Genomic DNA, 14678 nt, shown 5'->3' with positions numbered 1-14678 from the left:
ATGGTATGATGCTGGAATCAAGTCTTTCTCTTTATGGCTGGTGGACTGACAGCAGGGTTGAGTGATGTCATCTGACACAGAAAGTTGTTTGAGGTGTGAAGTTACTTCAAGTTATGAAGACTAAAAATATGCAATTTGGTCTAAGAGTTAGACAAAACAATCTAATTTAATTGAGATGCCATTGCTTCTTTAACTCCATCGATGTTGGTAAATGTTGCTCTTAAAAGTCACTTGGTGTTTTATGCTGTATTAATGTGGAAGGGACTTCTGGGATCTTAGATCCTGTTTGGTTGGAGCAGTCCAAGCAAGGATCCCACGTTTGATTCTACAAGTGAAACTTTAAGTAGAGAGACACTGGGCCATTGCATAAACCATGAACTGTAGCTGGTGAAAAACTTGTCTTCTCTTCCCCCCTCAGAATCGTTCTTCCAGAGCGTGAAGAATATCTTCATTAGTGTTCGGGACAAACTGCTTATATATGGACATCCCTTTGTCTCTGAGTGTTTGCTCTAGTTTTACTAGCTTTTCTATTTGCAAATTGAGAAAAATTGCAAGCAATTTCTCACAAGAACCAACAATATTTGCAGTACACAATACAAATGTTCAAGTGAATGATAAAGTAGAAGCGTGTTAATTATATAAAGCACCTTTGCTGTTGTGGATTATGTAAGAGGTGTGTCTTCAGCAGTTTCTTTAAAGTTCTGATCTCAGATCAGATTGATCACCTCAGACTCCGAGGAATGGAGAGAGGAAAGGATCTGCAAAGCTGCTTTTACTTCATTATGAGGAAGTCACCAAAAACCATTTTCAATTTCCACAAAGTATAACATTAAATTTGTTTTTTATTAATTTCCAAAGGACCATATAGAGAGCTCTTTGCTGCACCTTATGTAAAATGGAAAACAGAAATCCCTTTATTTTTAATTGTCTACAGTCTCTGACAAGTAAATGTCAATTGCAGAAGAAAGAGGTACAGTTTTCTTGGGTCTGTTGGAAGTATCTCTGCTTCATCCTGCAGGTGCACCAAGACAAGACTTCAACCAGCTTTTTCCAGTTCAGGTAGATGCCTTTTCCAAAGCGCTCCTTCACCTAATCATGACTGTTTTTCATGCAACAAATTTGATTAATGTTCTATAAAATGTAGAAAAGTAATGATGTGTGATTATTAGTAATTGTTTCTTCTGAAGTGGCTTGCTATACTTGGCTCTGATCATTTCGGAATGGTTCAGCATACAAAGGATTTCCTAAGGGTGCCTGATGACTCAAATTAAGAGATAATTAAGACTTTTGGAGTGAATTAATGTTTCTTATACACCAGAGTAAAAATATTCTCCACACACCAAGCAGAAAGTGGATTCGTTGGACCTAAATGATACAGTAGTTTTCAAACTATTAAAAATATACTTTGCCTATTTATGGATTCTTAGTTGGTTACTCTACTATTTCTGATGTTTGTATTCATTCAAGAGCAGAAAGAAGAAAGTCTGGATCATGACAATGGACTAAGAACAGATCAATCCATCATGAATTCATAACCCTGAACCAACAGGTGCTAACATAATTACTGACGAAGCCTAGTAATTTATCACTTTTATTCTGACAGGCTCCTACATTCATTAAAGGTTAATTTAATTTATGCTCAGAAAAATAGCTCCCATTTACGCTAATTTAATTACCTGCCAATTATCAGCAGTTGAGTTGGTTTTAGTTAGACCTTAATATCACTGAATGCTCCTCGTGTTGATGTTTATGTATTCAAACTATCCAAAAATAATACAGCTCATGTCTGCATAGCTATAACTGCACACTTTTGTGTTATTTTTCATTATGTGAGACATTTTTTGTCTCCTGAAGCCCTGACACAGATGAGATACGGATCAGATCTGCTTTGATCAGAGCTCTAAATCAAAGGTGAACTCTGAACATGAATCTCACTGACGTTAGTGACACATGTCAGGTGAGATAAAGTGTGTTTTTATAGCTTTCGTTTACATTTCACCCACTTGTATGGGGGAAAACAAATCCACATTTCAGACTTGATTAGGATGAAATATTCTAAATCTGGATTTGGTGTTCAAATGACACAAAGAAGAGCAAGTTTCATAAAGTTTTGAGCTAAATCTCACTAATTTACAAGTACACATATAGGCTATTTTTGCTAAATAGTATGCTGACATGCTACTTTGTGCATACAGTGCTCCAGATTTACAAGTAAAATAAGATCTGTGGATATTTAATGACTACAAGTACCACAAAAATATGAGTTTATGTTTGATAAATCTAATTATCATTTTATAATCTTTATACAGCAACTTGTTTCATGTTATTTTATAAAATAACATGAAACGTATAGTACATACCGTACAGTATTCATTCAGTAAGTATGAAGCTAGTTTTCCACTCTGAACGTAGCTGAATGTAAGTAATCATAATTTGAGCTGTTTGGCTGTATATATGGGATGACATTTAGCTGGAAAATGAGTCTTAAGCACCATGAATTTCTGCATCAATCATTTGTCTTTGTAAACCCATTCCAGTAGAAGCATGCTAGCATTAAAGCATTTAGCTCTATTATGTTGTCAGTCAGCGCTGATGTCAGCACTGTTCTTCAGTCCAGACCTTTATGAGAAGAGTTTATCCAGTGGAGCTGCACAGGCCCAAGTGCCACTAGATCATTCCACCCGCAGACTCAGACTTCCAAAAAAAAGTTCTGTACTTGACAATATAGACACACATTGTCAGTAGAAGCAGATACTTTTTAATAGAAAATATAATTTGTATATACAGTGTAACCAGCATTTAATACACAATTAACATTTGCAAATATTATATTATTTGAAAAAAAAAAAAAAAAAAAAAAAACGTTATTTCCAGATTTTATCTACAGGAAAGGCTTTGATGTTTACATCTGGAGTGACTTACAATGATCAAATCTGTTTACAATACTCAAAACCTTCCTTTGAAATATGACCCAAAGTTTCAGCATTGCAGCTGATTTAAAGTGAAGCTTAATAAATAACAGGTATAGGTTCTGGGTGAAAAAATTGTTGAAAAAGGCAGGGGGAGGGGGGGGGACAGGAGCACCACGGAAATAAAAACGGCGGGAGCCTGAGGGAAATTTCCTTTAATGAAAGGAAAAATAGGCCATGTTACGTGCTAAGTGAGAACGGGATTAGATGTGCAGAGAACAAGAGAAGTTGAAAGGAACAGGTCATGTGGTTATTCAAGGTTGTTCTTTTTGGAAACCTTTGCAGAAGTCTGACAAAGTGTATTCAAACAAATTCAGATTTAGACTTTCTGGTCATTTTAAATTTAATGAGGTAAACCAGGTCAGAAAATGATACCTCTGATGACAATGCAAGGATTCATTGGGCTCAAATTGTGAAAAAGTGGTTCAGGGAGCATGCCACATTATTTTCACACATGGATTGGCCACCACAGAGTCCAGAGTCAGACCTTAACCCCATTGAGAATCTTTTGGATGTGCTGGAGAAGACTGCGCAGCGATCTGACTCTTCCATCATCAATACAAGATCTTTGCGAAAAATTACTGCAACTCTGGACAGGAATAAATGTTGTGACATTGCAGAAGCTTATCAAAATGATGCCACAGCGAATGCATAGCGTAATCAAAGCAAAAGGTGGTCCAAAAAAAAAAAAAAAAAAAAAAAAAAAAAATATATATATATATATATATGTGAATATACACTGCCCGTCCAAAAGAAAATTTGTGTTATCAAGCAATTGAAAAGGTGTACATACCGGCCACTTTATTAGGTACACCTGTTCAGTTGCTTGGTAACACAAATTGCTAATCAGCCTATCACATGGCAGCAACTCAGCTCGAACCTGCAACCTTTGGGTTACAAGTCCAACTCTCTAAATGTGGTTTTATTAACAAAGTTCGGGAGAAGCACGATCAGATAATCATCCAATTTGGTACAGGTGCATCTCGTTTAGCTAATCATCTTATAGCACGCACGCGTATATATATCCAGTCTTCCTACCTCCTGTCCCACGACAGTTTTTCGGCAACCTTCCTCCACCCCAACTCCTCACTTCTAATCTATTTATCCCAAATTGGGATAGGGGGAGTTATTTGGGTTCGGGCTATGCTCCGGGCCCGGACCCCTCCCCCAGGACAGCACGCCAAAATATGCCTACTATTTGCCTTCAGATTAGATGTAAGGGTGAACTCGTGAACCATTAGGCCACAGTTGGTTTAGGCAGATGGTGGTGTAATGGTGTGGGGGATATTTTCTTGGCACACTTTGGGCCCATTAGTACCAGTTGAGCAAAGTTTAAACGCCATGGCATACCTGAGTTTTGTTGATGAGCATGTCCATCCCTTTATGACTACAGTGTACCCATCTTCTGTTGGCTACTTCCAGCAGGATAATGCACCGTCACAAAGCTCGAATCATCTCATACTGGTTTCTTGATCATTACAATGGGTTCACTTTTCTCAAACGGCCTCCACAGTCACCAGATCTCAATCCAATAGAGCAGCTTTGGGATGTGGTGGAACGGGAGATTCGCATCATGGATGTGCAACCGACCAATCTGCAGCAACTGTGTGAAGCTATCATGTCAATATGGACCAAAATCTCTGAAGAATGTTTCCAAAACCTTGTTGAATCTATGCCATGAAGAATTAAGGCAGTTCTGAAGACAAAAGGGGTCCCAACCCTGTACTAGCGAGGTGTACCTAATAAAGTGGCCAGTGAGTGTGTCTGTGTGTGTGTGTGTGTGTGTGTGTGTGTGTGTGTGTGTGTGTGTGTGTGTGTGTGTGTGTGTGTGTGTGTGTATATATATATATATATATATATATATATATATATATATATATATATATATATAGTAATTTAGTAATATAACAGATTCCTATGTAATGGTGATGAATGGGAACCCAGATTGACTGATAGTGATCGAAACATATTATATATTTAAAAAATATTTAAAATTAAACATTGTATAAAGTACATAATGTGGTCACAGATGGCACTGTTTCCTGATGATGTGCCTCAGGGAAGTAGGGAAGCTCATTTTTCCTTAAGACCAATAATTGAAGCCATGGCAGGTAACAAAGGCAGGTGTCCTTCTGATCAAAGCAGGACATTTAGAGAATTAAAGTGATCTTATGCTAGACTTCTTACAAAGGCCTGGCAGGCTCTTTGTGTCTTTCTTCTTTTCTTTTAATACAACAGGCTCTGAAGGTCACCTCAAGCATTAGAGAAGCACTGCTCTTTTCCTCGTGTCTTTGGGGGCTTTGGGAACAGAGGAATACATTTTTTTTATTTGGAGCGTAATCTGCAGCTGGTGGGTCTGACTCACATCTGTTTTCCCTCAAATCAACAGATCTTGTTTGCGTTTATCTGAAAGTCCTAAATGATACCACCATAGTCCCTAACCTAATGGTTAGATAGGAGCCAGCTTTTAATTAGATAAATTGTTTAGATTGCAACAGGCAAAGAAGAAAAGCACAAATTAATTATGACTGGTTGCAAAACACAACCCCTAAGATAATAAATTATACATTTACTTGAAGCAAATGTCAATTTAATAAGCAAACATATTTCAGAATATATATTTTGAATTAATGTCATTGACATATTGCTTTTCCTATTCTTCTTATTAGATATTTTTCTTATATTCTTACATGAATGTAAATAAAATTTTGTTAAATTCAGCGATTAAAACCAGGGATCTTTTAGTATAATTATGATTCTATTATAGTTTTAATCAATAGTTTTAATTGGTTTTAATTTTTTTGTTTTCATTTTAATTTTCATGTTTTAGTAATTGTGTTTTTGTAATTTTTCATATTTTTTTGTATATATCTATATAGTTTTCATTATTTAATTTCTTTTATTTCAGTTTTAGTTATGTGTGTGTGTGTGTGTGTGTGATTTAGATTTTGTTTTTCAGTTTTGCATCATGAATTTTGTTTAATAATTTTTAGATTTCTAATTATTTGATTTGCAATTGTGTGAATATATAATTATTAACTAATTATATCATTATTTATTTATTACTTACTGCAAAAAAACAAAAAAAAAACTGATTAAGCAAATAATTTTATGGTGAATATTCCACTGTTCATTCAGGACACCCCCAACCCATACGCGCACAATTTACTCTCACCCTCTTTAGAGCGACTGGAAAAATTACGTCCCATCGATTTTGTAGGCGAAGAGCAGTGGATGAAAGTTCAGGTGGAGTAATGCACACGCAGAGTGCTGCATGCCAACGAGAGTGAGAGAGAAAGAGCTGAGGAAAGATGCTGACGTGATTTTCTGTACTATACGGTTGTCTCATCTTGTAGGTTATGTTATGGATTGAATATTGACATGCACTTGAAAACAACCAGCACAACAAGGACGCCAGCATCAGGACAGGAATGCTCTTTTGAGTGCAGCGTTTGGAACAAAGCCGTTGTGAGGAGAGACAAGCGTTGAAGGAAGGTTGCAGCATGTCTGTAAAGGTTCTCGCAGGGGAACAGGAGGTTTTAAATTATGCAGGGCCATGCCAAATACAGTCAGGATGTCACTCCACAGTATGTCTGTATGGGACAGGAAACACGGATAGACGGACCGCTCAGGGGAGTAAAGCAGAAGGGCCAAACCTGTCAGTGGCTTTGACACATTAGTGGCGTTTATAAAAAAAAAAAAAAAAAGTTGACTCTCAATACGAACAATGCTGAGGTCAGCGCTCCACCTCATCTGCCCTGCAGGAGGGATTGTGCCGGGTCTGATGTCCACTGTTAGCTGTGCGATTAATCTCTTTATATGGCCTAATCCAATTGAAAAGATCTATATAGTGTAAGCAGGTCTGTTTACTGGAGTTCAGTGTGCTCTGACTAATGGCAATTATTACAAGAACAATAAAAATCAAAAAAGTAATTGGCAATATGAAGATTCAGGTTGAGGAGCTTCTCTTCAGTCAGCAATAAATTAATATTATATATCATATATATAGGCTATAGTATATTTTCAGTCTTGCCATAAATTGAATGAAAATGTAAAATATTTGAGGATATAACTGCAGTATGAGTGTGCTCATATTTAGCATTTAGCATTCTGAGATTTCTTTGAGGGGTTTTCTTTCTCTTGTTCAGAGTTCATGTGAATGATTAGATGGTCAGTAAGAGGAAAAACCGGAGCATAGCGTTTGGTCTTTTAGTCAGTGTTTTTCTATTGGACATTGAGGACCGTTAAAAATAAAAAGCTAAATTGACCAGATTTATTTATTAATATATATTGGCTTTATTGGCTTTTTTTCATATTGACTTTAAAGCCTGTTCAAACCATGAATGAACCACTTGCAATAATAGAGTGATACTGTTTTCTATTTTCGTTTTTTTAAAATGTAATTTATTTCTGTGTTGGCATAGCTGAATTTTCAGCATCATTACTCCAGTTTTCAGTATCACATGATCCTTCAGAAATCATTTTATGCTGATTTTAGCACTCAGAAATTATTTCTTATTATTATCAATGTTAAACAGTTGTGCTGCTTAAAGGGACACTGAGTAGGAATTACTCCCATCTAGTGGTGAAATTGTATTTTGCATTCAAACTAATTTTGCTCTCCAGCGCCTCGCTTTTTCAAATGCGCGTTGCATCTACGGTAGGCGATATGTACCAAAAAGCTTTGACAGGATGTCTTCTAATAGCACTTCGTCGAGTTTTCCTTCAGGTGAACAGGTGTGTTATTTCAAACAAACTGCAACATGACAACTAACAAACGAATGTTACAGTATGAATTACTGACTGTGGAAAACATGAAATATTGTAATTAGTAGTTATGTCTAATTTATTCGTCATATTTTCTGAATTATATGCATTGTTAGATATAAAAAAAAATATTATAATATAGACTGTAACACTGACTTACCTGTCGAGAAGAAAACTGGCCACTTCAGCGTCTCTTTTGAAATCTTTATCAAGCATTAGCTCTTTCCACCTAGAAAAAGCTTCCCCGACATTAAGTCTTGTTTTCTGTAATCTACGGTCACGTTTCCTTTTACGTTCTATTTTTGACTGTTTTGGCGACGATGTTTTCTTCTCCTGTGGCGCGGCATATGTATGGTCCATAATAAGAATGCAATCCAGACTTTTAAACTTGCCGGTGCAGTTTCAAGCGCCTCTCACTGCTCTGCACCTGCGTTTCTGGCTCTGACCGAAAACGCGCTGTGGAAATGCGTTGGCTTAGTACTTTTTGTCCCTCTCTGCTATTATAGTTTTGCAAGATGGCAGAACTACATGGAAGCCTCCGTCGACCTACCCGTCCCATGTATATAAAGATAATAAATTCTTCATTTACAAGGATTAGTTTAAACATTGGCATAGGTATTTGTACACCATTGAGGGCATATTTATGAATAAAAATATTGATTTTAGATAATAAAATACCTAAAAAGTTACTTATTGTCCCTTTAATGTTTTTGTGTAATATTTTTCCAGGATTCTTTGATTAGAAAGAACAGTGTATACACACACACACAAATACATAAGGTTGCCTCCGTAATGATTTGCAGGAGCTTGAGGCATTTGTCCTTGAGTGATCTCCACGTTGCTGGTCTGGTGGTGTTGTTTTTTATGGGACGCTCTGAAATGGTTTTTTGATGGACAGCGCCGGTTTCCCTCCAGGTTTGCTGAATTGAAAATATCCCTGTGTACTCAGCATTCCTTTGTGTCCATATCTCCATGACAACTGCTATTGTCTGCCGTCAGTCCCAGTCACTTTTAACATCTCATAGTTCAGTATTGAATATTTTATCACCTGTGACCTATTTTAAACTTTGCTTCCGTGTGAGTTTTAAAAAGAAATGTCTCCATGTACTTGAGATTAAGGCACTGCAGAGAAAAGCCATTTGAAAGCCTTGATGGTTAAAGTGTCGATGTGCCCATCCCATCTGGGCCTGTGGCCGCTGACTGATCAATAACCATCTTGTGTCTCACTGACTCCAAATTGCTTTGCAGTCCCACCGCTTCAACTGAGTGTCTAAGTTTCTGTGCTTTCCTGTCTGGATGATCTGGCAGATGGTTTTTAAGAGTTGGTGAACTGCAGAGCATCCCGTGTGCCAGCTGCAGTGGGCATGAGCGGGTCCAGAGGATTTCTCAGTCTGATTCATCTTTGGACTAAACCTTTTGAACTTATTTCTCTCTTTCTTCCTTATGGTACAAAAGCCGTCATTAGAGTGGTACCCTTGCAAAAGATACTATTATAGCCCTGTTTGTGCTGATTACAGTGAGATTAGACTTTAGCCATTTAGATCTGTATAAGAAACTGAAAAAAGCACAAATGTCAGGGCATGACAAAACTTCTCCAGGCCCCAAAAATACCTGTAGACTCCAGAGGGTTAAACACTGTAAAAAATAGTTGAAACTCTAACTGCTGGCTCAACATTCAAACTGCTTTAACAGTTTAAAAACTGCTCTGTTAAATAATCATGGTGAAGCTAATAGTTATAATTAAGTTCAAATGGGAATGTTGGTCATACAATGTATGTGTACTTTTTTATAAAGAATAGATATAAACCTCCCCAGAAAACACTACTTACTATTTAGCTTGTTTACGAGGCGGTAATTACATTTCCTGTGGTAGCACAACAATGACAACATAGATGCAACAGCCATAAATGATTTGATTCTTTATATAGATATGAATTTAATAAGTGTAATATAATATTGCCTAAGGATGGTGACCTAGTTTTCGATGATGGCAAAGACTTCATTTTCATTAAGTAAGAGAGGAATGATGGAGTGGAACCATTTAACATATTTTTGTTTGTGTCATTAATAAACTTTATTTTAAAAAAAGGTTGCTGGAATTGTGTACACTCACATATCAACAAGGTGCAACAAATATGAGAAATTGGAAAGATTGTTTCCACAATACTTAAAACATAATTTAAATTTCTAATCCACATCCTCTGCTCTTCATTTTTTTTAGTATTAAAGGTCTTCCTATCTTAATGGGATTCCATTTTGGTCCATTTTTTACTTTGTCCAATTGTCTATTTTTGACCAAAATCTATTGAACATGCATACTTTTATTAGTTAACCCTTCAGAACTTGTGAGCAAGAACTTCCCAGCAAGACCAAGAATAGGTCTCCGGCCCCTTTCTCTTCATCATACTGAGATTGGTTTTCGTGCTTGTACTGGTGTTTTTGTGTATGTGTGTGTGTGTGTTTACCACACCGAATTGCTGCATTTTTGCTGACCATCTGCTTTATGGTGTGTCCTTCAGGGACTGTTCCCCTAAGTCAGAGTCCAACACACCATAGAAGAGTCGATATCTACCCTCACACTCTCAAAACACCTACAACGCTCTTTAAAAATGCAATGCTCTCTGAGTATACAAACATCTGGGTTATCAGACAATGTAATTGCACATATTAATCAGGATTTATATAGAATGTTACAGCACAACTGTTAACTGATTCTAATGTCTTTATTCTCTCTTGTGTACAGTAGGTGTTACTGATAATCTCAACAGTCGTAGTGCAGGTAAATTGCCTCAGTATTGTGTATTTCAGTGCAGCTGTGCAGGAAACTGAGCTTCAAGGTGACTTCTGTAGCTGCGCGGGAGCCAGAGCCACAGAATGTTTCTGAGACGGATCAGTTACAGGGTGACAAATTCAGCACTGAATCACAACTAGTCTGGACCTCTCACTGTCACTACCTCTCTCTCTCTCTTTCCCATTACTTAGACCACAAATCAATGCTCATGGCGTGTTTCTCATGTCAGCCTCCATATCATGTAATATTTATGAGATATAAAATAATTGATGCATGCAGAATAGGTAAACAAAAATAGAGGTTGAAGTCAAGTTATGAAGTCAAAATGTACTCTATTTACTTATATGATAATAGATTGCTTTAAAAATAAAATGAATAAAAAACAAAATAAATAAAAAAATGACACACTAATTTTCAAAAGTTTGTGTTCAGTAAGAGTTTATTTATTTACTTAGAAAAAGATAAATCATTTTAATGATTAAGGATGCATTAAATTAATTAAAAAAAGTGTCAGTAAATGCATTCATTATGTTACAGAATATTTGTTTCATTAAAATGCTGTTCTTTTTAACTTCATGAATTCTAAAAAACTTTTTACTGTATTTTTGTATTTTCTTCTTTCAAAACATTACAAAATCTTACCAACCCTGTTAGTCTGTCTGTCTGCCCATCCATCGACAAATAAATTGAAGTGTAAATACATTGTCAAAAAAATATATAAAGTCAAAACTAGTGCAAACTTGTGCTCTTACATCATTTAATTGAATGCAGGTAAAACGTGGGTGGCATCCATTAGTATCTTGGTTCATGGAAAAAATCAACTGTGTTTTGTCAGAGAAGGAGGAGTAAAATCAGACTGGTGTAGTGTGTGTTTGGTCTCTCTGTCAATGCTTTTAGAGTCAGTATGCTGCTGCTGTGTGTCCTGGATGGTCAGAGCAGAGCTGTAATCTGGGATCTCATCTGGGTGAAGGGCCGCTGGTGTCAGTGGAGTGGATGTGAGAGCTACTATTACAGTACTGAAGCAAACGGAATCTCGAAGTGAATTGTGGCCGGGAGACATGTGCCTCATGGAGGGGGTGAAAAAGTTCATGCTGAAACTTAAACTGTAGATTCTTCCCTAAAATGACTTTAATGGTGAACTAGAATTTCAGAGTTCAGAACTTTTAATTTTTATTTCAAGTGTAATAAATGAACCAATAGTGATATCGTCTCAGTTATGCTCAGTCTGAGTTTTCTGTCTTTGCTTTCTCCCTGCCTGTCAGTTTCAGAATTTTGTTACCATGGTAACTGATATGATTAGTAATTCCATGCAGCTGTGTCTTAAGTAGCTCGCTTTGTTTGTTCCATGTTTTAAGTCCTTGTGTTTCATTTTGAGTTTTGTCCTGTCTCATGGATGCTGCCATGTGCTTGTATTACCTATGACTTAGATTAAAGACTTTTTGGAAACTTAATTTTCTTTGTGCGTTTGTACACAACGTATCATGACAGATCGCCTGTTTGGCTCACTTAATCAGACTATACCAAAATTATATATATATATATATACCAAATTGAACATGCAAAATTTTAATTAGTTTGCAGTTTTTGTTCATTTCAAAGCAATGTTTGCATTTCAGTCTTCACTTCACTGTTGGAAAGTAGGAAAAATGTTGTTCTGGAGATCTTTTATTCAGTTAAACAGTAGGGTTTTGGAAATGAACAGCATGTTTAACTGCAAAAAGCCTGGCAGAGTGGCTCTCTGTTGTATTGAGTCATTTGATAACTGTAACATGTCTCAGACTATACTGAAATCCAGGGGTCCCATGCGTGGCTTCACAGGAGATTCAGAGCTATTTTGGCAGGAAATTTGGGTCAGTGGTTTATTGTCCTCTTTAACCAGCGTCTAACATCCACTGAAATGTACAACAGAAATTATTTGAATCTATCAGTTGCTCTGGGTTGTGTTCACGGTGTGTGTGTGTGTTCACTGCTGTGTGTGTGCACTTTGTATGGGTTAAATGCAGACCACTAATTCTGATTATGGCTCACCATACTTGGCTGTATGTCACTTCACTAACAGCACAAGAGTTCAGGAAATAATCTAATTTCTTTGTACAAAACCCCAACAGACCTTTTCTATCTTGATGGACTGGCATTAACATATCAAAAAAATATTCACTTTAATTTTTGTGTGCATTCAATAAGGTTTTACAAGAAAATACTATTTCAGTCTTTCTACTTCAACATTTAATTTCAGTGTGTTACTTGTTTATTCTTTGTAATTATTTGTTAAATTTGCTAATAATTTTTTAAGTGAAAATTATTTCTACACCATTTATTTTTATTTTTTATATTTTTTAATCAGAATCTATCAATTGGGACCAATGCATAAGTCCAGACGACCATTAGAGGACTAGGACCTAGAGGAAAATTAAGTCACACTCTTCTTTGTAAACTTTTTTCATAGTTATTTATAACGATGTAAATGTATTTATACTTATTATTTTGTATAATTATTTGAACGTATATAAGATGGTGTATTACATTATCTACATGCATGTATGGAACCTGAAGGAGGAAAATGAATTGCTGGGTCTAAAAATTATTTCTGCTCTAAAATTCTGAAGTGAACATTTTTCATTTTGCGTTAGCCAAAGTTAAACATTCCAGCTTTGACAAATGTGCTCAGAGCACACACTTCTGATTCACATTTACTGTAGCCAACTGTTTGCTTGGACTTAATTAAGGGCGGTTTGTTTGGAAAGACATGACAGCAGCAGCCGACCAATGGCCTATTGCGAAACTAATCCTCCTTAAATATTATTCTCATATCCTTCCCAAGTAACTCATCACTCGTTCAGCTAGTGAGGGCAAACAATGTGAGCAGAATACTCCTACTGCTTTGAGAGATGTGAAATCCAGGGCCATTAGGACTGGACCACTGCAGCAACCTCATCTGCAAGTCTAATGATGTTGGCCATTCATGCCGTTGCAGTGTTTAATGAATTTAAATAACCCAATTTCAACAATGACATGCGTGTGCGGGGAGATTGATGTGCCTGTCAGTTAAGGAGGGTTTGTCTGATGATGTGGGATCCCATCTCACTGTAGTTCCCATAATGCACTGCTGGAAATGGGGGGAGGGGGTTGTTAAGCGAGGTTACGCCGTTACTCATCTAACATAAAAATGCCAGGAATGCTGAAGCTTACACATACAATGCACACCTACTGATAAAGAAAATTGCTAAATTAATCACTTGAGGTTAATTAGTGCAAAACCTAGTCTGACGTTTGGAAATAATCCTGTCAGAGCTCTTGATTGTTTGCATGGCTTGCGGAGATGATTGCTCATTTTATTAATTCTACACTTGACTATAGAATTGTTTAATACATGATTAGTCTTATTGATGATTCATCAGTGCAGGTATTTCATGTTGACTTTAAGAAGCTTTTTCTGTAGCACACTATAATAGACTTCAATGTTTATTTTATAAAATTTGCTTACTAAAATTTCATGCTCATTCCTAATGCATTAATTTTCATGTAAACAATATTAACCAAATTAATAAATACATTTATTAATACCTTTTTGTACAGTGTTCTATATGATCTGGCCATTACAAATGACCTTTATCGTTGTAACCTAGTCATGTGGATTCATTCATATTTTCGGCTGGTTTAAAACAAGTTAGTTTAGATTTTACAACAAGTTACCTAATATGTATTTTTACACTGTAGACATCAGTCAAACATACTTAAACTCTGAATTTAATGTATTCATATATTAATAAACTTTTATTAAATAAATTATTTTATTGATGTATGTTACTGCTATTTGAGCATTAAAAATGGCATTCATTGGTGTCATGTTGATTCATTCATATTACATAATTTTTGGACTTTAAACTGTTTATATTAACCGCATTTTTTTACAGTGTGATGTATATCGACATACTTAATTGCTTTTTATATATTGTGTTAGTAATATTAAATTGCATCTATTTTTTTCCCCGTTTTTCAGATTATAAATATTCATACAAAGAAATATTCTAAACTGCAACGAATGCAATATTCCTTGAGGCTTAGTTCTATCACTGTTTTTAATACTCTCTATTGGCGTGTGTTGTTTATATCTTGTATTTGGATAATTTCATGCATAGTTTTCTGTCTGT

Source organism: Carassius gibelio, chromosome A10 (genome assembly GCF_023724105.1).
Source record: "Carassius gibelio isolate Cgi1373 ecotype wild population from Czech Republic chromosome A10, carGib1.2-hapl.c, whole genome shotgun sequence".
Classification (NCBI taxonomy): domain Eukaryota; kingdom Metazoa; phylum Chordata; class Actinopteri; order Cypriniformes; family Cyprinidae; genus Carassius; species Carassius gibelio.
This window is presented reverse-complemented; position numbering follows the sequence as displayed.